At 45.3% G+C, this 25,267-nt stretch overlaps 1 pseudogene; it reads right to left on the minus strand.

Moving 5' to 3' along the window:
* LOC147696870 (dipeptidyl peptidase 1-like) overlaps positions 1-25,267 on the minus strand; it is a 159,900-nt pseudogene that overhangs the window by 130,133 nt on the left and 4,500 nt on the right.

Genomic DNA, 25,267 nt, shown 5'->3' on the forward strand with positions numbered 1-25,267 from the left:
CTGGATAAGCGACCCCAGCGGACGGTATGAGGAGCCATTCATCATCCGAGCGATGCCCCCTGTAGTTTGTACCAATTTAAGGTTTGCCAAACAAAAGAGAAGACAGTACCTCTGTGCGGGCCTATATTTCTTTTAACACGGAATATATCCAGACACTTTTTAGAAAGATGCCAACGAGAAACTGTAAATTATTATTCAAACATAGGGTATTTATTTAACTTGTTTTTTCATTTTCAACATTTTTAGACATTTATGGACATTTGTGCAAAAGTACATTACAATATCATTATGCAAAAACAACTTTTTACATATACATTTTAGAGATGGTCATTCTATTATTCAAAAAGACGCCCTCTTATAACAGTTAATCCTAGTGATCATGCAACACAGACTCATACATCAGTCATACTATTTCTGAAGAGTAAAAGATACAAATCTAACAAACTAAGCACATAGACATATAAATACAGGACATTGGACTAACACAAATGTTGGCTCAGAGGTATATTTAATGTGGAACGCATGGGAACCTAGATGGTATGGTTCTACTGGTAATGGTGGAATTAACCAGATCGTATCCTGGACAGTAGATGGTAGGCCGACGTACGTTTCGGTGAGTATCACCTTCCTCAGGGCCAAAGACAGCAAACAGACAATTATCTAATATATTATAGTTAAAATATGAGGGCTTGGTACAAAGTTCTGTGATGTAGAGGATCTGAGCGTATCACCGAAGAGAGACTTGTTGGTTTTTATAGGCATTAGCTCAGTGTCCAAAACGAGCTCATATTAGTTGTCTTTAGAGATTGAGCCACTTGGGGGACTTCTGTGTAATAGTTATATCTGAAGGTTTAATTTCCTTACAGCAAAAGAGGGTACCTCCCAGGAGTGTAACCCTACGTTAGCGATGATTTTGATGTGGGTAGCTGCAGCCTCGTTTACACGAGTGCTGATTACATATCCGGGGGTTCTGGTCAGAAGTTCCTGCCTGTCAATTTAAGGTTTGCCATGCTCTGGTGTGATCCCCAAGACATAGTTTCATTGAGAGTCACACCGAGGTATTCAAAGGTGGAAACTCTCTCGAGCCGTGCGGCTCCCAATAGCGGGTTCGGCCGCAATTTTTGGCTTGGGTTCAAAACCATAAACTTAGTTTTAGCCGCGTTGATTTCTAACCCCCTGTCAGTGCAGAAGGCCACAAATGAATCGAGGATCCTCTGTATCCCCATTGGGGTTTTAGACAGCAGCAGGGTGTCATCTGCAAACATAATTGCAGGCACCCTGCTGCCGTTCAGCTTGGGGGCGTCGGTATAGTCGATGGCATTTAGGTGGGCGATTACCCCGTTGACGAAGAGGCAGAACAGGGTTGGTGCCAGCACACAACCCTGTCTTACCCCTCGATCAACGGGGAATCTATCCGTAAGTACCGCGGACCTCCCGCACCTCACTCGAGCATAGTTGTTATGGTGTAATCTCTGTAAGATTAACAGGATGTCCGGGGGGACGCCCATCTCTGCCAAAACGCTCCAGAGTTTCCCTCTGGGCACCAGGTCGAAGGCGGCCCGTAGATCCACAAAAATTGTGTAAAGACTGCCGCCCTCGAATATTGCTGCCCTCCAATAGATGTTGTTCAATCGAAAAACCTGGTCCACTGTAGAAACTCCCTTTCTGAATCCCGCCTGGTAGGGGCTAAGGACACCCACCTCTTCTGCCCAGTCCTGGAGCCGATTCAACAGTACCCTGCCAAACAATTTCTGTGCCACATCAATTAAACTGATGGGTCTGTAGTTGGCTGGGAGGAGAGGCGAGCCCTTTTTGAATATGGGCACCACCTCCGCCCCCAGCCAAGTACTAGGGATTTCCATGCCGCTGAGAACTCCGTTGAACAGAGCGGCAAGATAGGGGGCCCAAACAATGGGCTCCTGTTTGAACAGGTCCCCGGGTAGGCCATCCAATCCTGGCGCCTTTCCCGAAGTGAGTCCTGCTATTGCAGCAGTGACCTCGCCCAGAGTTATTGGATCCCCCTCATAGTCTGGCCAACCAACCCCAGTCTCAGTGATAGATTCTCCCGGCTCAGAGCTGTAGAGAGACTGAAAATGTGCCTGCCACACCCCTGGTGCGATGTTTGGCTCGATTGCCGAATGGAGATTTTCCGACCCCCCGCTCACTATCCTCCAAAACAATCGATGGTCTTTTATCGCTAGGGCCTTAGTAAGCTCTTCCCATTGATTTTCCTCCCATTCAGCTTTAGCGTGGGCAACGAGTTTTTTATAGGCCCGTCTACTTTCTCTTAGCTTATCCCCCCCTAGACCCTCCTTGATAGATCTAAGGAGTTCCCCTTTTGCCCTTCAGCAGGCTGTGTTGTACCATGAGGATTTGCATGGCCGCCCCCTACTTGAATTCCGTGCGTTACTAAAGAGGTTAGGGGCCACAACTTTTATGAGGTCCTCATGTGCCTGATATAATTTGGCCTGAGAGTCTTTGTTGTCCACCCCGGTATCTAAGTCTCCCACAGTTTCCAAGATGGGGATTATCCCGTCATAAAGCCTCGGAAGTTTCTCCTTACTTGTGACCAGGTGTTCCCACCTGATTCTTCTCCTGTTGTTTTCCAGGAGGAGTTCAGGTTTGCTCCCCTCCGGAGACATTGTAGGAGTCTGAAGGCCAGGGTGAATGAGATCAAGCTCAAGTGCATTATGGTCACTATCTAACCTTTCCATTACCCTAAAGTCCCGGATGGTTGGCCACTTCGCTATTTGGACCAAGACATAATCCAAGCGAGACTCTCTTCCCACTCTATTATAGGTGGTTCTGCTGGGTATGTCAGATCTCATTCGCCCATTACAGGCTCTAATTCCAAACTTTAGGGTAAGGGCTGTGATCTGTAATGCAAGGGGAGTCCATGCCTTCGGGGGGGGGAGCTTCTACCGGGGGCACTGACCATCTAGCCTCTTCCTCCATTGGGAACCCCTCTAGAAGAGCTCAAAGTGGGAATTTAATTCCCCTCCCACCACATAGGGTAAGTCACTTGGTAGTTCAGATAGATAGTTCGTGAGTTCATCTATGGTAGGTGATTCCTTGGCAATTCCAACTGGCCTGGAATAGATGTTGATTAAGACAAGTTTTGCTTGGTTTGGCCAGGATAGTAAAACCACAAGGATATCGTCGGAGGTGGCCGGTAACCGTGTTGCCTCGCAGCCTAGGTGAGATGCAACCCAGATTGTGAGCCCGCCTGATGGGCAACCTTTGCCCTCCCACCTGGCTGGGATAAAGAATGACTGGTAACCTTGGTGCCCATAGTCTTCTCTTGCCCAGGTTTCCTGAAACATGCAAACGTCTCCAGTCTCGATGTAGTTTACCCAGTCTTGATCGGCCAGTTTATTAGCTAGTCCGGCAACATTCCACCAGATTAATCTCAGGTATTCAGAGGTGTCAATTGCCGTGCCAGAAGAGTGGGCGGAGACGGTTTCAGATGTTAAACCAGTTGGTGCATCAGGAACATTGCCAACAATAAGGCCAGGTGGCTCAGGGGGGCTGCAGGAGCCATTGTCCAGGATCACAGGGTTGTTGGTGGGCAGTCAGTCAACCCCGTCTAGACCGTTCAAGCAGTTAAAGCGGTTGTAATGAAAATAGGGTGTATCAGGTAGCTGGAAATTTGGGCATTGGACATATTCTTTGTGTCTGTGTCTCCATTCCACCCTTGTCCAATCTCCATGCGGCGGGTTATAATGCATGCGGATAGGAGGAAAGAAAAAGGAGACTGGCAGGGTCTGTATGGTGGAATCCAATGATCGGTTCACCCCTGCACAAATATGTAAAACAGTACCCGGGTCCTTGAAAGTTACTATTATACAATCCCCTATTATTGTTTTCCTCGTCTTCCCCAGCCAAGGCACCCTTCTGACCATAATGATCTCATTATTAAATTGTGGTGGTAGGGGTCGATTCCAATTCAGCCATTTAATGACTTTCTTCTTCAAGGATTGGAAATCTTCGTTTTCTCCTCTTTGTAGGGGGGGGGGGGGGCACCTGCTAAAACCACCGTTAACCTGTTGGCTTCTGGGGGCAGATCTGGTCTCCGTGGTCTTTGAGCAGGCCGGGCCGGAGAGGGAGAGGAAGTACTAACAGCTTGGGGGAGCCCAGAGTTGATCCCTGTCTGTAGACTGTGGGGGACAGGGTCTATTAACTGTGGGGGCATATTGGTTAGAGTGTTTCGTGGGGCCGGAACTGAGATAGCCATAAGTGGCTGCAAAGGAAGGACAATGGGGGCGCCCTGGGAGGGTCCTTTGTTGGCACCCTGTGAGACTCCTATGTTGGGGGGGTTATGTTTGTTAGGTAAGGTACCTGTGGGAGGGTTGGGCCCCAAATTTTTAGATTGCTTACTAACTAAGGTGTTCAGGGTAGTAAGAGTTGCCTCTAGAATGGTAAGCCTAATCTCGACTTTTTTCATGCTTTCACTGATGGGCTGCAAGAGTGAGCGAAGTAAGAATTCTATACTCCCTAGAGATGTGAGAGAGGGGGCTATATTGGACAGATTAACCACTGGGTCAGTGTTGGTAACAACAGTGATAGCACTTGGATCCTTAGGAGAGGTACCGGTGTGCACATTATCCCTATCCCTGACAGGGGGGAGTACGGTTTTATGTTTTTTACCAAAATCTAAGTGGGATATTTTGGTTTTCCCCTGCCCCCCCCCCCCTTGTCTTCCTTCTGCGTTTGCTGGGTGGGGGCCCGTGCAGATCCACCACAACACTTTGCTTTGGCTTGCTTTTCTTGCTTTTGTTTAGCGGGGGGGTTTGGGTGACCAAATCAACTGCCATATTGGTAGATGTTAAGGATGGGATGATCTCTATGTTCTTTTCAGACAGTGTACCAGGGGTAGTAAGGGTTTCCCGTAATAGTAGGGGAAAGTCCTCTTGGGTTGGTTGATTTTGACTATCAGTGGGGGTGCCTTCCTCTTGGGAAATGGGATAGGGGATTATCTCACTAAGGGGTCTACTTTTCATAGTTTCAATTGAGCGACTCCGCTCTGCCCTGCGCCTCTCTAAGGAGCTTTCTTTTCCCCCATCTCCTTTGGCGGATTTGAAATAATTGTCCAGAGTCCCTGTGTTGCTTCCCCCCACCCTTGATGGGGTTTCACATGGTGCCAGTGAGGGCATGTCCGTAATCTATTCCTTGGTTCAGCCGGAGTCAAGAAGATTCAGATGAAAGAGAGTGGGCCCAGCCCAGCCTCTTTCAGCCCCTGACGGCCACAGACGGTCCCGCCCTTGTCCCGGGCTTCTCCCGGGCGCGCTCCCGCGCAGCGGGGTCGTAATCCACTTAAATAGTTAATGGGATGATTAGGGTTGAGCCTTTCAATCCCCCGGTGCTCAGAGGGGCGGGGCTAGCAGGGAGAGCGGACCAGGTGTGTTTGATCGGCCAGCAGGGACTCCTGGAACATCGAGTCCCTGCGCGCTCGCAGCCCTGCTCCGCCCTTTCTGAAGCTTGTTACGTCCTTGCCCAGTCTGCCTGCCTTAACAGCGAAGCGGGTCCCGCAGAGCGGGAACCGCGAGGAGTTGGGTGGAATCCGGGGCTTGAAGAGTCCGGGTTGATGGAGCAAAGCGGACAGGGCAGCCTCCAGTAGCAAACAACACGAAAAGCAGGAAGTCCCACAGTACAGGCAATGGGTTGAGCCTTTCAATCCCCCGGCGCTCAGGGGGGCGGGGCTAGCAGGGAGAGCGGGCCAGGTGTGTTTGATCGGCCAGCAGGGACTCCTGGCACATCGAGTCCCTGCGCGCTCACAGCCCTGCTCCGCCCTCTCTGAAGCTTGTTACGTCCTTGCCCAGTCTGCCTGCCTTAACAGCGAAGCGGGTCCCGCAGAGCGGGAACCGCGAGGAGTTGGCAGGAATCCAGGGCTTTAAGAGTCCGGGGTTGATGGAGCAAAGCGGACAGTGCAGCCTCCAGTAGCAAACAACACGAAAAGCAGGAAGTCCCACAGTACAGGCAATGGGTTGAGCCTTTCAATCCCCCGGCGCTCAGGGGGGCGGGGCTAGCAGGGAGAACGGGCCAGGTGTGTTTGATCGGCCAGCAGGGACTCCTGGAACATCGAGTCCCTGCGCGCTCGCAGCCCTGCTCCGCCCTTTCTGAAGCTTGTTACGTCCTTGCCCAGTCTGCCTGCCTTAACAGCGAAGCGGGTCCCGCAGAGCAGGAACCGCGAGGAGTTGGCAGGAATCCGGGGCTTGAAGAGTCCGGGGTTGATGGAGCAAAGCGGACAGTGCAGCCTCCAGTAGCAAACAACACGAAATGCAGGAAGTCCCACAGTACAGGCAATGGGTTGAGCCTTTCAATCCCCCGGCGCTCAGGGGGGCGGGGCTAGCAGGGAGAGCGGGCCAGGTGTGTTTGATCGGCCAGCAGGGACTCCTGGAACATCGAGTCCCTGCGCGCTCCCAGCCCTGCTCCGCCCTTTCTGAAGCTTGTTACGTCCTTGCCCAGTCTGCCTGCCTTAACAGCGAAGCGGGTCCCGCAGAGCGGGAACCGCGAGGAGTTGGCAGGAATCCGGGGCTTGAAGAGTCCGGGGTTGATGGAGCAAAGCGGACAGTGCAGCCTCCAGTAGCAAACAACACGAAAAGCAGGAAGTCCCTTTACACAAAGGCTGGGTCTGGAAAGCAGCATGAGAAGGACACTTGAAAGTGAACCCACTCACTTTGCACTAATGCTTAAGACAGTGGATCCACATCCCATGTCTAGAGAATGTGTAAAATATTTTTAAAAAGTGGGACTCAAACCACTCCACTTTCTTCAGTTTCAAGTTCTTCTTGACCAAGTAATGAAGCACTCTGCAGAGTACTCAAAGAACTATTGAGTATTAAGCTGGCTTTAGGGCGGTGTGACCAATGCAGCCACACTGGGAACTGACCTGGATCGAGGGCACTGACCTCGAGGGGGGGGGATGTGCTGTGCTTAGCAATAACATACAATTTAAAAGCATCTGCTGCAGAGTTCCTTTGGGCACAATTCAAATGTCAAGATTAAGGTTCCTGCTAGAGAGAGAGAGATCAGAGTTTTGTCTAGTGGCAGTTTTGACTCACCATAAAGTAGCACAGAGGGTTAATACGCCTGCTGCAAATAACAGATCTGTATTTTATGTGGATAGCTGGTTGGATTATTAAAGCCAGCCTTTACTAGCACTTTAAAATAAATGAAACGTATGCAAGAGCATGGCTATGGAGGAATGAGGGGCACTTTTGCCGGGCGATAGTAAGAAAATCCGAGGAGGAGGTCATGGGGGAAGGGGTGGCGCCAAAAAGATTGTTGCACCGGGAACCACCTATGCAAAAGCCGGCCCTGGTTGAGGAACTATGGCTGGTGACTGACTGACAGCAAGTTTCCCAGGGATGAGGGTCATCATCTGTAGCCACTTCTTGCTGGAGGATTTGAGGATCTGCCTGAAGAGCCTAGAAGCCTTACTGCCCAATGAGAAAGGGAACGAGTGTGCCTGATCTGCATGAGAAAAGTCTGTATCAGAGGAAAGGCCTGTTTGTATTTCCAATGAGGAATAGCAGAGAAAGTAGATAAACCAAGAGACTGTGCCAGGTGAATCCCCATTCTATGATAGGGTTTTCACGACCTCTCTGCGCAGATCCTGTAATGAGCTGGGTCATCTTTATGCCAGACACTTATCACCTGGCAGACAGCTATAGGTTGAATAATCTGGTATTGCTGCCAGCGACAACAGGGCTGCCACTGACCTAGAGATCACTATCAGAAGATTTGGCCTGATGGCGGCAACTATCCCTACTGAGCACTGGATAGATGATATTGGAAGGTGCCGCTGCTGTAAAGATTTGCCTCCCTGAGTCCATCTTCCGACTACATCTGTAAAGGCCACTGCCATGGTCCCATATCAAAGAATCCATGCTGCAAAAGAGGGAAGGTGAGGCTGCATCCACCTCACAGTCCGATTGCTGAGAGCATTCTTGCAGGTAAACCACATGGCTTTGCCTGCCAGAAGACGGGAGACACAAAGAGGTGTGAGCAGATTCATTTAACATTTTGCACTTTTTTTCTGCAAAAGAGTTAATTTGAAGTTTTATCAGAAGTATACAGTACACATGTTGGACACAAACAAAAAATCACATTTTGGTCCATTATATACCGTCGAGGTGTGGTATTATCTAAAGTCACTTGCGTCAACCTAGATATTGCTGTAGAGTTGTACATAGCGGATTGTTCAATACCAACTCCATCCATAGCAACCCTAAGTAAAAAAAAATCTTTAGTTTTTTTTCAGCATGTTTTTCAGAACCTATCCACCATATTGAAGTATGCCCAGTGGGTGAATCAAGACATAGGGCCTTATTATGAGTACTGCGGTCCTAGGACTGCCGCACTAGCGGTGTCAGTCTGACCACCGCCACCACTGTGGGTCCACCAGCAGTATTTCGAGTATGGCGGTTGGACTGCCACAGGACTGCCACACCCACCAGGATCCAGGATCCTGTAACGTGGCACAGTGGTAAAGGGCAGGAATATGCTGGTGCTGGGGCACTTCTGAGAATATTCCAAGTTGCTTTTCCACCGCACATTTAATGGTGATGAGCCTGCCATGAAAAGTGTGGCAGAGATGTCCCCCTGCTGCTTCTGGGCCTGGGGGTGCATGCTGGGTGGGCACATGTTGTGCCCTCCTGCTATTGCACCCCCACTCCTGCAGGGTGTGGCATGCACGACATGGTGGGCACCATGCAGGAACTTGCTGCAGGTGCTGTCATGGCAGCGGTCTGCTATTAATGCTCTCCTATGGGCCTAACACAGCTTCCACCATAAGACAGCTGCTGCACTCCCCAATTGCCCTGGATTATAATCATAACCTGGAGGGTGGGCTCACCACAGGCTTGGCGGACCTCCGGCCAGCACAGCGATGTGGTGTTACAGGAGGACCACCAAACTCGTAATAAGTTCCTGAGATCTTGCTACAAAACAAACTGCAAATACTTTAAACATTTGTTATTCTACAAATACCTGGGGATGCTGGAGTGGCAGCCACCAGCTCTTTGATGTAAATCTGCAAGCGTAAGCTTTTCATGCTCCTTGTACCCAGTTGCCTTGCATGACTTCTGAACAGAGTTAATGGCATCAACGAAGTCAAGATTGTATAGTAGGGTTTTGGTGAAAACCTACAGGAATACAATAGAAGCTGAAGTGCAAACCACTGAAAAAACATTACTTTTCAAAGCACAGAAGACGATACTCATCTTGATGAAATATTCTGTAAGGGTCATACATGTATTTTAAAATCTGATTTCAAACATATTTCAAATTCATTTTCCTAACCAGTGTTCAGAGATGTGTTGTGTAAAAGTGGATTCGTATCTCTCACTCTATATGTGTGCTATGGGGTTGTCTAATAATGATTTTTTGAAAATTTCTCTGAACTTCAAGGTGGAGACAGAAAACAAAAAAGGACCCACTATCTCCTCCCAGACACGTGGGTCAGACCTGCGCCCAACCACCAACTGCATACATACTTTGCCGGTCCGCAGTGTAGGTGTTGGCTACAGGTCTTGGCCTGTGGTCAAGTCCTGTGCCCAACCACGCCGCATGGGGCCAACCCCTGCTGCAGTGAAAGTCATAAAGGATTCCAGTTAACTTGTTGTGAGTGATGTAATATGCAAGGCCATACACAGTGCATGCCAAGGGCACACATTCGTCTTTTCACTGACTATATATTTATCGTATGTCAAGGTATGAAAAACCAAAAATGGCCTCACTTGTAAAAGCTGTAAAATTATTTACTGCATGTACCTTATATGTACAAGAATTACAGGGACAATGCCATTCTCTAGTCCCCCTTCAAATGTTTTTATATTCAGCAGGAAGAAGTGAAGAAATGCCTCCCATGCAAGGGACCAAAGCATGTGGGCAGTAATGAGAACTTAATTAGTATTCTGCTCCAGTGCAGAGCTTCTCGATTGATGCCAATCATAGTGCATTCAGGCCGCATCTGCCAATATATTAGTTATTTCCTGATCTCAGGCCATCACCATATATACACCGCCTGATCCTGAAAAGAAAATATGGAAAGGGCCAGCATGCAGGAAGACAGGCACGTAGTTGGAGATATAGGGATGCATTACACATGCGGAGCATTTTCCTTCATTGTGCCTGCCGTACTTTTAAAAAGGTGCACCCGGTGCAATGAAGAAAAATGCACCGCATTATGGGGAATGCGCTGCCCCTAGAGCAGCTGCGAATTTGTGCTGCCCTGGGGGCAGCACATTCACGTGAAATACTGATTGGCTGCTCTAAAGCCGCTCCATCTTTCACTGTGCAGGGGGCAACCCACCTGCACTATTAAAGGGGACTAGAGATCCCCTTGCTGACAGGTGCAGTTACTGTCTGCATCTGCCGACAAAGAGGATGTCTGGGGGGTCCAGGGGACCCTCTTTACACCCTGCAGAGGGCTGCTACCAGGAGGTGCACTGTCCGCACCTCCTTAGGGCTTCTTTGCTTCTGTGTCCACGTCGGTAATACGTTGTGGGTGCAGAGGCAACGGGGCTCCCTCATTTGCATGGGGCAAGCCCCCATGCACATGAGGAAATGCCCCCTTGAAGATAGCACTGGTGCTTTATGTGCGTCAGCTCTATTGGTATTACAGAAGTGGCCATACAAGCGCCTGCAGTTCCTTCTGTAATACAAAAGGGCCCTGGAGGCGCACAAAACGGGCGCAAACGCCCATTGCACCCCTGCTGCACTTTATGTAATACGGCCCAAAGAAGTCACACACACTTAGCGACAAATTCACTTTGGAGATACTGATCCACAGGGCATACATGCCACTGACTTTCCCACAGTGAAAAGTTCTAAAACAACTAAAATAAATGAGCTGCTCAGCATATATACTTCAGGCATGTCACAATCAAGGAATGTATTGCAGAGATAATGTTTTTTACTAGGTATGGGCAGTGACCTTCCCTCTGTTCGCGGAGTTTGTGGAGTTTTCTGCACTCCCCACTCTGTGGAGCTCGTGTAGTGCAGAAAACTCCCCTTCGCGATGTGCAGCAGAGTTTTTTATCCCACTCGCGAATGGTAAGTTTGCGATCGCGAACAGTAAGTTTGCGAACGCGAGCTGCCACTTGGGTAGTATTTCTACAGGAGCGGCAGAAATACTAGCACTAACTGCAGTTCGCACTGCACTCTGCCAAACGCTGAACTTCGCAGAGTTTTTTTGTAACTCCGCAAACTACGCCCAGGCCTATTTTTACACCGAATTTCATAGGTTACGAAAATAATTTGAATGCTAAGAATGTTTATATCAGCAAAGCCTCAGGAAGTATACAAAGCCCTGGCAAGTACACTAACACCTATCCTAGTTGAAATCTTCAATTAACTGATTGTGACAGGAGCTTTCTGAAACTAGGCAAGTGCCCCAAAAATTGTGATTCATACAGGCCAATATCGCTTTTAAATTGCGATTATAAGATCTTCGCAAACATTATGGCTGATAGATTCAATGGGGTAATATCTGAGCTAGTACATCACGATTAAAAAGGGGTTCATTCGAGGAAGATCATTGAAGGAGCTGACTTACATGCTGATTGGCTCTATAGATCTGGCCACTGCCTACGAGCTCCCACTAGCAGCAGTTGCATTAGATGCCACCAAGGCTTTCAAACGGGTTAACTGGATTTATTTACAAGCTGCGGCCAAGTCTCATTTTCTTGGGACAAACTTTTGTAGAGCCCTGGCAGGTTTTTACGTTACACCAGAAGCTAGGGTGCTGGTTAATGGGTCCCTGACAAACTCTGTTTGGATCACCAGGGACACGAGGCAAGGCTGCTCCTTGTCACCGCTACTGTTTAATCTGTATATCGAACCTCTAGCCAGAAGAATCAGGAGGGTCCTAGATATTTTACCATTTCAATACAATGGTTGGAGAAAGAAATTAGGTTTATATACAGACGACATACTAATCTATACAACCACCTACAGAAAACCTTAAGCTGTGCCATGACTTTAACGGAAGACTTTGGGAAGATCTCAGGCTATGACATCAAAAACAGATAAAACAGAGATTATGGCCTGGAACATAGAGGTAGGGGAGGAGGCTAGCAAATGAGATACGTGGGAGTTAAGATCTCTCACGATATTACCAAACTTACGAAGGTAAACTTTGAAAAAGTAAGGAAAGAAGTGGAAGTCCTATTAAAGATCTGGTCTCATCTACTGCTCACCTTATTTGGATGAGTCAACTTGGTGAAGATGATAGTCCTCCCAAAGTTCACCTTTCTCTTTGATTCAATTCCTCTACCCTTTAGGAAGGAATGGTTTGTTAAGATGCAAAGTCAGATCACCAGCTTTATCTGGTCTTCTAAAGGGCCACGGATAGCATGGAAGAAGATGAGAAGGAGGACAGAGAAAGGAGGGTTAACATTACCAGACCTGCTTTTTTACTCTTGGGCATTCTTATTAAAGAATGGAAAAATGCTGTTAAATAGACCCACAAACTCAGAAATTGGGAGGCTATTGGCGGTGATGCTGAGGCAGTAGGAAGGGGGGGAATGAGGCTTTAAGGACAAATATGCAGATCCCAAGTACTTTAAAAAGGTTAGGCTAAAAATCTTAGGGGGTTTGGCCGAGACATGGTACAAAATCAAAAAGGTCCTAAAACTTCCGAACTTCGGCCTACTTACCCCCATTTGGGATTCTCAGGGCTCTCCAAAATGGACAAAAGATGTGATGACAATGCCACTACGTGAGGCTGGTATAACAAGATGGGAGCATATAATATGTGAAGGTCACTTTTTATATGGGAAATGTGCAAACAAATGACAGACCATAAGGTCTCAAGTTTCAAGCTCCTCCAAATACAGAGCTGGTATTATGCTCCCAGCACAATAATGGGAGATCAAAATGAATATGAAGATAGACTTATGCGAGGGACCGTTGTGAAGAGAGAAATAGCTATGCTGTACTGGCTGATTGTTGACCTGGAGGATGGAGTTTTCACCTTGCCTGTGGAGCTGTGGGAAAGATGCTTGCCAGAGATTTGACTGGAGCACCAATGGCAAGTATCTATGTCTATGATGTACAAAATAGTAAAACCAGCATACCTGAGGTGAAATCATCTTTTCACCATCCACAGGGCCTATTGGACTCCGAGGAGACTTTCAAAGTTTGGAAAAGGAGGTGAGATGGCTTGTCCGAAATGTGGCAGTATGAATGAAGACGACATGCATATGTTTTTGCACTGCCCAGAGATCCAGGTGTTCTTGAAGGACGTGACTAGAGCTGTGTCTAGCATGCTAAAGATCCAAATCAAAGTAAGCCTTTTGCTGATTATTTTTGGATGCTTAGACCCACAACCAAAGATTAGGAGGAACTACACAAAGCTGGTTTTCTATGCCATATTACTGGCACACAGAGAGATCTGTAAGCAAAGGGTGGCCTCTGCCCCTCCTCAATACAAGGATTGGCTACGTTCTGTAAAGTGTATAGTCAACTTGGAAATGTCAGACAAGGGACATAGAAGGCATGAGTTCTGGTCTCCCCTGCTGAGTTGGCATGAGCAACATGATAGAGAATCAGATCGGGGTCCAATGATTAAGCCTACTCTGCCTCAGCTGGCACTTTTTCTAAAGCAGCAGGGCTGGTCATAGAGAATGTGTGTTTGAAGAAGGGGTCGTCACAATCCGAGGGTGGCACCATGTGAAAACCCCTCTCTTGTTTTTTCCAGCAGAAAGGGCAGGACACCTCTGTCAAGGAGCAAGTGGAATGATGTTTATGAGGCAAATGAAGACAAAAGAAAAAGCATTTGAAAAACTCTTGTTCTCAACTCTACTTCTTTTGACCAATGACTTATCAAAAACAACTGTTATTTGTGTAAAGCCGGTTGCTAAATATTTAACTATAATAATTGGGAACCTCGACTAAAGTTACCCAGCACATGTCCACTTCAAAGATAAAAATCCTGCAGATTTTTATACTATTAAATCTTTATACAAAATATGCTTGTGCTGAAATGATACAGTGCATACGATTTCAAGGATACACTGCATTAGATGGCGACAACACTCACTCTGAAGGGTCACAGAGGTAATTCCATTTGAAATGTTTGTACATCTTAGCATTGATATTTCAGTTTAATTCTTTAATTCTTTAGATGATAAAAATAAGTGACTTTTTGTTCTATATTTTGATACCATATTCAAGTTAATAAGAATTCGAAATAATAGAGCTGAATTAAAGAGGAATTTTGGGGATTGTTTTTACCAACTTGGGACACACGTGTAGTTTAATTTACTACAAAGAAATTCCAAAATATTTAAAAATATATATATTATCATCTGCTGAAATTTTATCTAGAAGCCCTGCAAGAATCGCAAAAGAGTAGTGAAAAATCCCTTTTTGTGATGTTCATAGGAACTCATGGTTTCTGAGCTGGAGCTTGAAGATGAGATTTTCTTCCCAACAAAACATGCCCAGTGCCGGGCCAAAACATCATGGACCCAACCTGGAAGAGTAGTGTGGCAGTAACTTGTAAAATATTCTGGCAATGCTGTTCGTACTGTTAATTACATAAATTGAAGAATGAACCTCAAATCAAATGGAAACCAAAGGCGATATCATGAACTTAGTACACACAAAAAATCTGGAATAGTTTTGGAACCTTGGCTATTACACCAACAGTCATAAATGGGCCAGAATATCTACTTAAACTGCCTCTACACAAAGAGAGACCAAGATTTTTTAGAGTATATTAGCATATGTGACAGATTTGCCTGCAGAAATTCTGAATGAGGCCACAACACCTTGCCCAGGGCCTGCTCCGCCGCTCAACACCATGTCACACTTACTGATTTGTTTGTTCTTGCTGCAGACCTACATCTCCTTTCCAAGAGGTATCTTAGCATCTGATTTCTGCATCTTTCTCTCTGGATGGCATGCTAAATTGGGCTTAAGAGTGCTTTTTCCCCCAATTAGATGAACTATTCAGCTGCCAATCAAAAAGTAAGCTATTCACTATAAACTACGAGCTCACTGATGTATATGTATTTTGTTATCATATAAAATTATTGTGAAGTCAAAAGATTAATTTGAAGTGCTCACAGGCACACATACATGGTAATGGAGGCACTAAAATGTGCATCCAGGTAGGAAGATTCCTTTCCCTTTGAAGTACAGGTTGGCTATTTAGCCTTCTAAGATCTGAATTCTTACTCTCCTTTGTTCACCTGAGTATTTGAATACCTAGATTCCCAATACAATAATATATTGTGTATTTCCATTAATTAAGAATAGGATATGGTAATTCAGCAGGATCCCTCACTAAATTGCCCTCTTCTAATGTTCTGCCTTAAGCACCTTCAGCAACCTTCCTCTACAGTTATCAGATAGGCTCTGTGCTTTATGAATGAAGAAACATTTCTAAAGCTCGTGGTTACCAAGGGGGCATCCCAGCCTACATAGCAGAATAGTATTAACCAATCTTACAAAAATGTACAAAGTGACTCTGTTTGTAGGAAGGCTCATTTTGAAATAAAGAGGTGGTAAGAGGGGGAGTTAATGGTTCACTGTAGAATGATCATGATTCCTATAGACTGTTTTCTTGTTTCTATGACTCCAAGACCTAGGCTCATGTTCATTGTCTTCAGCCAATTGATGAGTTAGCGAGTGATTTTATCTTAGGCTTATCGGACACCCTGCTGGATACGGAGGTCTACACATGGATAGATAACAGGAGCCCTCGGCTTATTCTTCCATGATTGAATCATTTGGTTGCTCAACACCTGAAGTCACCAGTCATTGAGGCCACTGAGCCCTGGTCCTTGTTGAAGCCAGGGGCTGCTAGATTGTGGCATCCTGTTTCTGATGTGAGGAGGAAAATCATTCAAGAGAAGTGCTTTGCAAGAGAAGTGATTTGTTGGCTTGGATTAAGGGGGCCCTTTCTACTTTAATTTAAACACTTTAGCTCCAGGAGGCCTTCCATAGCAAGAAGTTTGAAGACAATGCAACCCAGAGGAGCAGCACCTCTAAGCCATGATTTCTCTTCCACTTTTTATGTTTAACATCAGCCCAGGATGGGTCCCAGTGCCCTAGGTTCCCTCTGCAAGAAAAACTTTATTTGGTTGTATGTCAGAACCAAGCAGACATTTGCCATGCCTCCTTTAACATGTGATCGAACCACGAATGTGTCTTTACAACACTTTCCTTTACCACACATTTTTTACAATGACTTGCCTTAAGGAAAGCGCTGGACTTTGGAATAGTATACTGTACTATTCCAACTCCAGTGTGCACAACTGTAGAGAAAGTGTTGGACTTAAAGTCCGTTGTAGATAATTGGGTTAGACCCATGTAGTCAGTGGGACCTGGGTGAATAGTCGGTATAAGTATAAAGGGGTCCCAGACCAAGCATACATTTACTCATTCATAGTCACACAATTAAGTTAAATTGATCAAAAACCGATGAGGGTGCACAGTGTTTTTATTTTCACCGCACCATTAGCCATTCAATGATTGAAGAATCAATAATAATATATACAAAATTCAATGCGCCCACAAGGGGAAAGGAGGGAGTGCAGGGAAAAAAACACATTTCTGATAGTTATACATCACTAATCAAATTCCTCATATGCATAAATCCACAAGTCAAATCATAAATGCCATTGATCCACATATGCGAGGTCAAATGAAAATGCATGTATCAAAAAAATAACATTTTGACGTAGAAGAGACTCCTAAGTTGCTGAATCTATCACGCTAATGTTAGGAGTTCATGGTTGCAGATGAATGTCTACGTTTCGACCCAGAAAATGTAGGACAGTAGATCCTTACTGCGCGGGTCTTCGTCAGGACGTGGGGGGAAGGTGGAGGGTAAAGTGGGGCTGATTCCTAAACATAATAGAAGGAGAAAGAAACTCATTACTTAAACTGGTCTATTAGAGTCCCAGAGTGGTAAAAAAACGGAAAGGTCAGTTGTATGAAAGATTAGAGACTATGGATTAAAAAGGGTTTAGATTAAACTAAAGGGTTGGAGGTTATACTGAGGATGAGCCTCATATGGACACATAAAGCATAGTCGGAGTTACCTGATAGGAAGACAAAGGGCGGCCCGAAAAAACGTGGTCCGTGACAGGGCTGAGGCCTTTATAGTAGTGGTTCTCGCTATCCGTATCTAAGAACCATAATAAAATAAAATAGGCGCCAATTACTCAGATGCTAAAGATATCGTTTTGACCGTGTATATTGCAGGGTTATTATGTTTTGCCTACCTCTCCATGGCGGGATAGCAGGAAGTAAGGGAAAAGCTGGTTTCTGCTTCTCTATCAATAGCGGGGAATTTCAATATTCCTTAAAGTGAGAACAATCACTTTGCATATCTGCAAGGACGAGATGTAAAAATGAGGGAAGAGTAAAAAACGATTCAGTACAAGGGCCCTACATTTGGCAGCTGATTAAAAAAAAACCCAGATATCGCCTGAGGAGGACTCACCCGAAGGGATTAAGCTCTCCGCGAAGCGTGCGAGCCGGCGTCTCACCGCGTCTCCTGCAACCAGGAAGTGTTGCCCGGGAAACCGAGTTGGTTAACAAACCTCGGTGAAGAAAGACTCTCGTTGTTATGGTAACCGGGGGACAGATGCCACGAATACTTTCACTAACCCAGTGAAAGACAGACTCCCATTGTTAAGTTAAGCAGCAAAGCTTAAGTGGTAGAAATCAATTAATTATTGCTGTCCAGATTGATTCACAACCCCGCTGGTTCGGTGGAATATAGGATTGTCTTATTATTGAACAAAAGGCCGGCCCAGGGTGATGTCATGGATTAGACGAACCTGCCACATTAAAGCGGTCAAGGCGCACTATGGAACATAACATTTCTATTGGCCGCAAAATCTGTAAACGAAGGGCAAAGAGATGTCCCATTATTTAACATCAAATAATTTTACAGGCTAGAACATTATTACGGAGGCGCGGACCTGCCAAGCATGGTGGTCGGGCGCACGATGTATCAAAAAGGGGGCGTTTTGTAAGTGGGTGAGAAAAACCAAGAATGATGGTCAAACATTTTAGAATAGTTCATCACATAGCCTTACACACTGCAGAATTCATTATAAAGGCGCGGACCTGCCAAGTATGGTGGTCAGGCGCCCATCATATCAGAAAAATTCAAATGACATGTGATAAAAAACACAAAGCCTTATTGAAACATGCACAAAGCACAGTAGGTGATCATGTCACCAGATTTGCGTGAACCTACCACACGGTGGTTAAACGCATAACCAATTCAGAGGATAGCCGTGTGGTAGGTTCAAGCAAATCTGGTCCGCGCCTTTATAATGAATTCTGCAGTGTGTAAGGCTATGTGATGAACTATTCTAAAATGTTTGACCATCATTCTTGGTTTTTCTCACCCACTTACAAAACGCCCCCTTTTTGATACATCGTGCGCCCGACCACCATGCTTGGCAGGTCCGCGCCTCCGTAATAATCTTCTAGCCTGTAAAATTATTGGATGTTAAATAATGGGACATCTCTTTGCCCTTCGTTTACAGATTTTGCGGCCAATAGAAATTTTATGTTCCATAGTGCGCCTTGACCGCTTTAATGTGGCAGGTTCGTCTAATCCATGACATCACCCTGGGCCGGCCTGTTGTTCAATAATAAGACAATCCTATATTCCACCGAACCAGCGGGGTTGTGAATCAATCTGGACAGCAATAATTAATTGATTTCTACCACTTAAGCTTTGCTGCTTAACTTAACAATGGGAGTCTGTCTTTCGCTGGGTTAGTGAAAGTATTCGCGGCATCTGTCCCCCGGTTACCATAACAACGAGAGTCTTTCTTCACCGAGGTTTGTTAACCAACTCGGTTTCCCGGGCAACACTTCCTGGTTGCAGGAGACGCGGTGAGACGCCGGCTCGCACGCTTCGCGGAGAGCTTAATCCCTTCGGGTGAGTCCTCCTCAGGCGATATCTGGTTTTTTTTTGAATCAGCTGCCAAATGTAGGGCCCTTGTACTGAATCGTTTTTTACTCTTCCCTCATTTTTACATCTCGTCCTTGCAGATATGCAAAGTGATTGTTTTCACTTTAAGGAATATTGAAATTCCCCGCTATTGATAGAGAAGCAGAAACCAGCTTTTCCCTTACTCCCTACTATCCCGCCATGGAGAGGTAGGCAAAACATAATAACCCTGCAATATACACGGTCAAAACGATATCTTTAGCATCTGAGTAATTGGCGCCTATTTTATTTTATTATGGTTCTTAGATACGGATAGCGAGAACCACTACTATAAAGGCCTCAGCCCTGTCACGGACCACGTTTTTTCGGGCCGCCCTTTGTCTTCCTATCAGGTAACTCCGACTATGCTTTATGTGTCCATATGAGGCTCATCCTCAGTATAACCTCCAACCCTTTAGTTTAATCTAAACAATTTTTAATCCATAGTCTCTAATCTTTCATACAACGGACCTTTCCGTTTTTTTACCACTCTGGGACTCTAATAGACCAGTTTAAGTAATGAGTTTCTTTCTCCTTCTATTATGTTTAGGAATCAGCCCCACTTTACCCTCCACCTTCCCCCCACGTCCTGACGAAGACCCGCGCAGTAAGGATCTACTGTCCTACATTTTCTGGGTCGAAACGTAGACATTCATCTACAACCATGAACTCCTAACATTAGCGTGATAGATTCAGCAACTTAGGAGTCTCTTCTACGTCAAAATGTTATTTTTTTGATACATGCATTTTCATTTGACCTCGCATATGTGGATCAATGGCATTTATGATTTGACTTGTGGATTTATGCATATGAGGAATTTGATTAGTGATGTATAACTATCAGAAATGTGTTTTTTTCCCTGCACTCCCTCCTTTCCCCTTGTGGGCGCATTGAATTTTGTATATATTATTATTGATTCTTCAATCATTGAATGGCTAATGGTGCGGTGAAAATAAAAACACTGTGCACCCTCATCGGTTTTTGATCAATTTAACTTAATTGTGTGACTATGAATGAGTAAATGTATGCTTGGTCTGGGACCCCTTTATACTTATACGGACTTAAAGTCCAACATCAGTCCAACGGCACTTTCCTTAAGGCAAATCGTGGTAACGACTTGCGTGGAAAAGCAATGTGTCATAAAGACGCTGTCATGGTTCGGGATTGTGCTGTTAAGGCACAGCACGGTCCAAGCAGTGATGTAAAGGGTGTTTCCCCTTCATTTCTGTGTTATTGGCCTTTTAAACCCAATCCCCATGTAAGAATGTATGTGGTAATTGTAAAACACAAATCTAGACAAAAGAAAGTAGAATGCTCTGCAGGGCAAAGATAAAATCACTGTGGACAGTAGAGGTGGCTGCCTTCAAACAGCGAAAGTGAAGTGATTCCTGCATTTCGTTGTAGTATTCCTTAAAGAAGTCAGCCTTCAACTCCTTTCCAAACTGCGGCAAGGTTGGGGCAAACCCAACAGATACAGCATGATGCCTTGTTTTTGAGTTCTGCACTTCTTAGTCTGTACTCGGATGGTACCCTGGGTGCACATGTGCTGACAGCCAGCAAAGAAGGAGAGTTTGTCATCCCCACAGGCAGGGTTGCCAACCATAACGACTTTTTAGGCAATGTAGCTCCATGTTATAGTAAAAGCATTCTACATGACAACATCAATATATGCCACAAACTTTGCATGTGTAACTTAACATGTGGCCCATTTCACCAAAACCAGTTTTGGCAGACAGGATCCGTTGCACTGCAAAAACGACATCCAAAAGTAGTCTTTCAAAAAAGTTACAATCTTGTGGAATTCTTAAGTTTTTTAAGAATTAATCCAACTACTTACATACATGTTCCTTTAGACTATGTCTCCAAGAAACCTCTACCAGTAAAAAATATAACAATATGTTGTGACACTCATCATTACAACATTATATTTTATCCTATCTATTCTGTTGTCTCAGAAACTGTACTGCTACCTGCAATGTCAAAATTATCCCACCTAGTGCTAGATCATCCTCCCACCTGTAAAGAGCTAATGTTAAATATTCTGTGTCCTGGTCGACCCACAGGCCCTGGAAACAGCAGACTGTGCTGAAGAAGTGATTCAGTAAAACATGTGATGAGACTCAGAGGCAGCAATGTATGCAGGTGCAGTCAAGTGATTTCCAGACTGACTCATAACCAAAACACTAGTCACAAAGCTCATTTTAAGAAGTTACAAAGAGTAACAGCGAATTACATATTCATGTGGCAACATTATGACTAATGTGGAAGAAGTAAAACAGAATTGTGTATTCCAAACATTTTGTAACTCTTGTGACCACTTAAACACTAAGCAAATAATGTGCTAATGTAGGTCTCCAGGCTAAAGGTTATACTCAATTTTCTGCCATCTTCTGCACATCATCCGATACTTATAAACCTATTCTATACTGTTCTTGGAAAAATGAAATGTATATATATATATATAAGGTCGCCTTACTCGAGGGGCTGTGATGGTGTGAGGGGGCCCAAGGAGCGACTTTGTGATTACAGGACTGACACTTTGAACATCGCGCTCTGCTGCCATTGTTTCCCGCTTCCAATTCTTTTCCCCATATGGACTCTCCCCCATTACACCGGCCCGATCTGTTTGAACATGAAGCACGTTTGAACCTTGATAACAATACAAGACGTAATTGTAGCATCCTTATTTAAATGTACAAATGCCTAAAGTTGCCAACATTAACAAAGGATTACATATTACTTTAATCCAAAAAGCTGGTGGCCATATTGGCCTGGTCACAATGTGAAAATTCAGGAATTGATGCAATAAAGAAAAGAAAACAAGTGTTAATATGCACACAATGTCATTTCAGCATATATTGCCCTGTGACCGCCATACCTGTATGTTCATCAACGTGACTTATTCATAATAAACATACTTAGGATTGCAAACATCAACATAAACAATGGACTACACATTACTTTAAAGTGAAAGGCTATCAGCCATATTAATCTGGGCATGTTGCGTTTTATAATGGTGCTTAGATGAAAGAAAAGAAAAACAAGCATTGACATTGCTAATCGGTCTCGCTTTTGGGACCTTATATGTATTTAGTTATGCAGCACAATATCCTTGGTGCAACAATATCAACTGTTGCATGGCTAAACGCTTATAAGGTACAATAATTAGCCATGCAACAGCTGTTGTTGTTGCACCAAGGATATTGTGCTGCAAAAATAAATACTTATATGGTCCCAAAAGGGAGACCTATTTGCTATGTCAATGCTTGTTAACTTAGAAAACTCTACCCTTGGTGTGTGGAATGTTCTAATAGTATTGTAGTTCTCATGCCTGGGTGCTCCACCAGTTGTTAAAGTCCCTCTTTCTTGTCATAAGGCCTGCAACTAAGGCTTCCAACTCATCCTTTAATAACCGATACACTTGGCAGCAGGCAGTAAGGCTATAGTGGTATGCTTTAGCAAGGGAGAATTTCACTCTCATGCGGGTTCAAACAAAAACATAATTCATTCAGAACCTTGAACCCTTTTGTATGAAGATGTGTGATTAGGCTTAAGCACTCTCTGCAACCTGAGCCAAACCCGTGAGTGGAAAACTAGTGAACACAAAAGAGCATTCTCAATATCAACCATTCACAAAGTATCACAAAGAGCTAACGCAATGAGGAACTATTGCTAGTCAACTCGCTGGTCCTTTCACTTCTCTCGTACAGGTCTCTTCAGCAGGACCTCAGCCAACTGACCCTTCTTAATAGCTCCATGAATCACACATCAGTGTAAATATATATTCACATGGTACGTATAAACACCGAGTATAATTAATCTAAGGGGAAATCGTGCTGCATTAAAAGTTGACAAAACATTCATAAGAGGTGGGGCGGCAAGAAACTCTTGATTCACTAAAACAACATGGTGTCCACATGTTATTTATAAGTAGTAGTTCTCCTAAAGCCAACTTGTTGCTAGAGGTCTGGCAATTTTTTGTAACACGTGTAAAGCAAGCACCAGAAAAAGAAATCCACTTTAAAAACACAATTTCTTATTTCAACCTCAGGACAAAAATATGCATTTGTTTAGCTTACGTGTTTAAAGAAAGTATTTGCCTTCCATTGTCTCAGAGTCAACATTGGGTCTGAAGATAGGGTGAAAGATAGTTGGTTCATTCTTGAACTTTCAAAGTTGTAAGGCGAGTTCTTTGGCTTTGTAATGCGAACCCGGTTTAACATTTCTAGCGCGATGGGGTGCACCCACAGCCCACATCGGCCTTTGTCATCGATGAAATGGCGGCAAACAAGGGCAGGATGGGTGCTTGATAGCAGAATGGCTTCAAAGGGCACCTCAATATCCGATGCTCAGATTAACCACCGTCATCAACACAACAAGTGGGGACGCTTTTACCTCAGACTGTGTTAAGAAGAGGGCCTTTTGAAATTAGAGCCAGCCAGTTGTTTGGGTGTAAATGTGGGCTTTCGAGCATTTATTTATCACTTGCATACCAGCACATTGTAGTCTCCCCGGTCTTTATGTGAAAAGCCAGTTTTACACTCACAGGGGAACAGAGGTGCCGCCCCCTGTAAAGCTGCAATGGCGCCAAGCCTGGCTCACTTGAGGGCGATATACTAAGGAGCACTGTTCTGAATACCAAAGGCAAGATTACCGAGCATTAACGTATTTTAAACTTTTTCGTTTCCTCGTAATTTTTTAAAGATCAATTGCAATTACTCGCGGGGTTTACAATTTGCAGCAGGATGGACACATGAACATTCAGAGTTGCACAAAGTTTAAAGGTTGACCAAAAAGCTGGTTCAATCAATCAATCAATCATAGCATTTGTATAGCGCGCTACTCACCCGGAAGGGTCTCAAGGCGCTTGGGGGAAATGGTCCGCTACTGCTCGAACAGCCAGGTCTTGAGTTGTCTCCTGACGGCGAGGTGGTCCTGGGTCAGCCGGAGGTGGATGGGGAGGGAGTTCCATGTCTTGGCCGCCAGGTAGGAGAAGGATCTGCCTCTTCGGATGCGTGGCACGGTTGCGAGGGCGAGGCTGGTAGACCGTAGCTGGCTGGTGGGCGTGTAGAAGGTCAGGCGGTCGTTGAGGTACTTGGGGCCCAGGTCATGGAGAGACTTGTGTGCTTGGGTGAGGAGCCTGAACGTGATCCTCTTGTCGTCGGGGAGCCAGTGCAAGTCCCTCAGGTGATGTGGCTGCGTCGGGGGATGTCCAGAATGAGTCGGGTGGAGGCGTTAAATCAAATACCCATAAAAATCAAATCAAATAATCTTACTTTTAAGGCTGAAGCTCAAACCAATGCCCGCTTTGATTTGCTTCCATGCCGGCACCTGCCACAATCTGGCTTTCACGCCAACTGGCACGATTCAGGCGGGAGAATACCGATTTTTAAAAGCCAACAAGCATTGGCCTCGCGAGGTGGGAACTTGTAATAATTTAAAAAAAACACGCTAGTAATGCGCCCGCGCGCAGCAGCACAAAAAAGTGAAAGTGATCATTCTGGGAGGGAGGCAGATGGTGGCTGCTCACGTGCACGCTTGCGTGAACCAAGCGCTAGGCCACCAAAAGCATATGGCAGCACTTTGAAAACCCTGATACTAAATGAATTGCAGGTAGCGCATGCGCTGGCTCAGCGAGACCTAAAAGGGGGTGTTAATATGCACACACTATCCCTAAATAAAGTTCTAGCAATTATAGTTCCATTCCATTAACAGCTCATTTGAGATGTCATGAGTGATGTCATGAGTGATGTAACTGACCATGGCATGAATTACGTAATGTCTGAGGTCATTAGCAGTACTTTGCGGGGGCGTATGTTATAGTTAGCTCAGGTAACTATAACTGCTGAATTTCACTGGTTGTGTATGAGTGAAATCTGAGTCTAACTATACTGCCCCTGTAATCTTTGTTTTTTCGGCAGATTTCTTTTTTTTTTTAACGTTAAGTAAGATGCATATCACAATGGATAGTGGAGAGTTGGAAGCAGGGCCTGGCATTGTGCTGCCCCCACCCAAGCTTGCTGCTCCTGCCTTCCCTCCTCCTAGCCATCCATTGTCCAAGTCCATGTCCCTGCTCCCTTATTACAGCCCTGTGTGGCCGTTGTTCTGCCACTGGCCTTCCTGCCTTCCCTGAACAGTTAGCTCGCTGCCCCATCCACCTCTTCCCTATCCTCTGTTGTCTGAATCCATGGACTAGCCTCTTCCCTCCTGCCATGCATGGTTTGATGTTCTGCCACTGCCCTCCACTTAGCATGATGTACCAGTCCACTCCTCCTGCCGTCCATTGCCCA

Source organism: Lissotriton vulgaris, chromosome 8 (assembly GCF_964263255.1).
Source record: "Lissotriton vulgaris chromosome 8, aLisVul1.2, whole genome shotgun sequence".
Taxonomy (NCBI): domain Eukaryota; kingdom Metazoa; phylum Chordata; class Amphibia; order Caudata; family Salamandridae; genus Lissotriton; species Lissotriton vulgaris.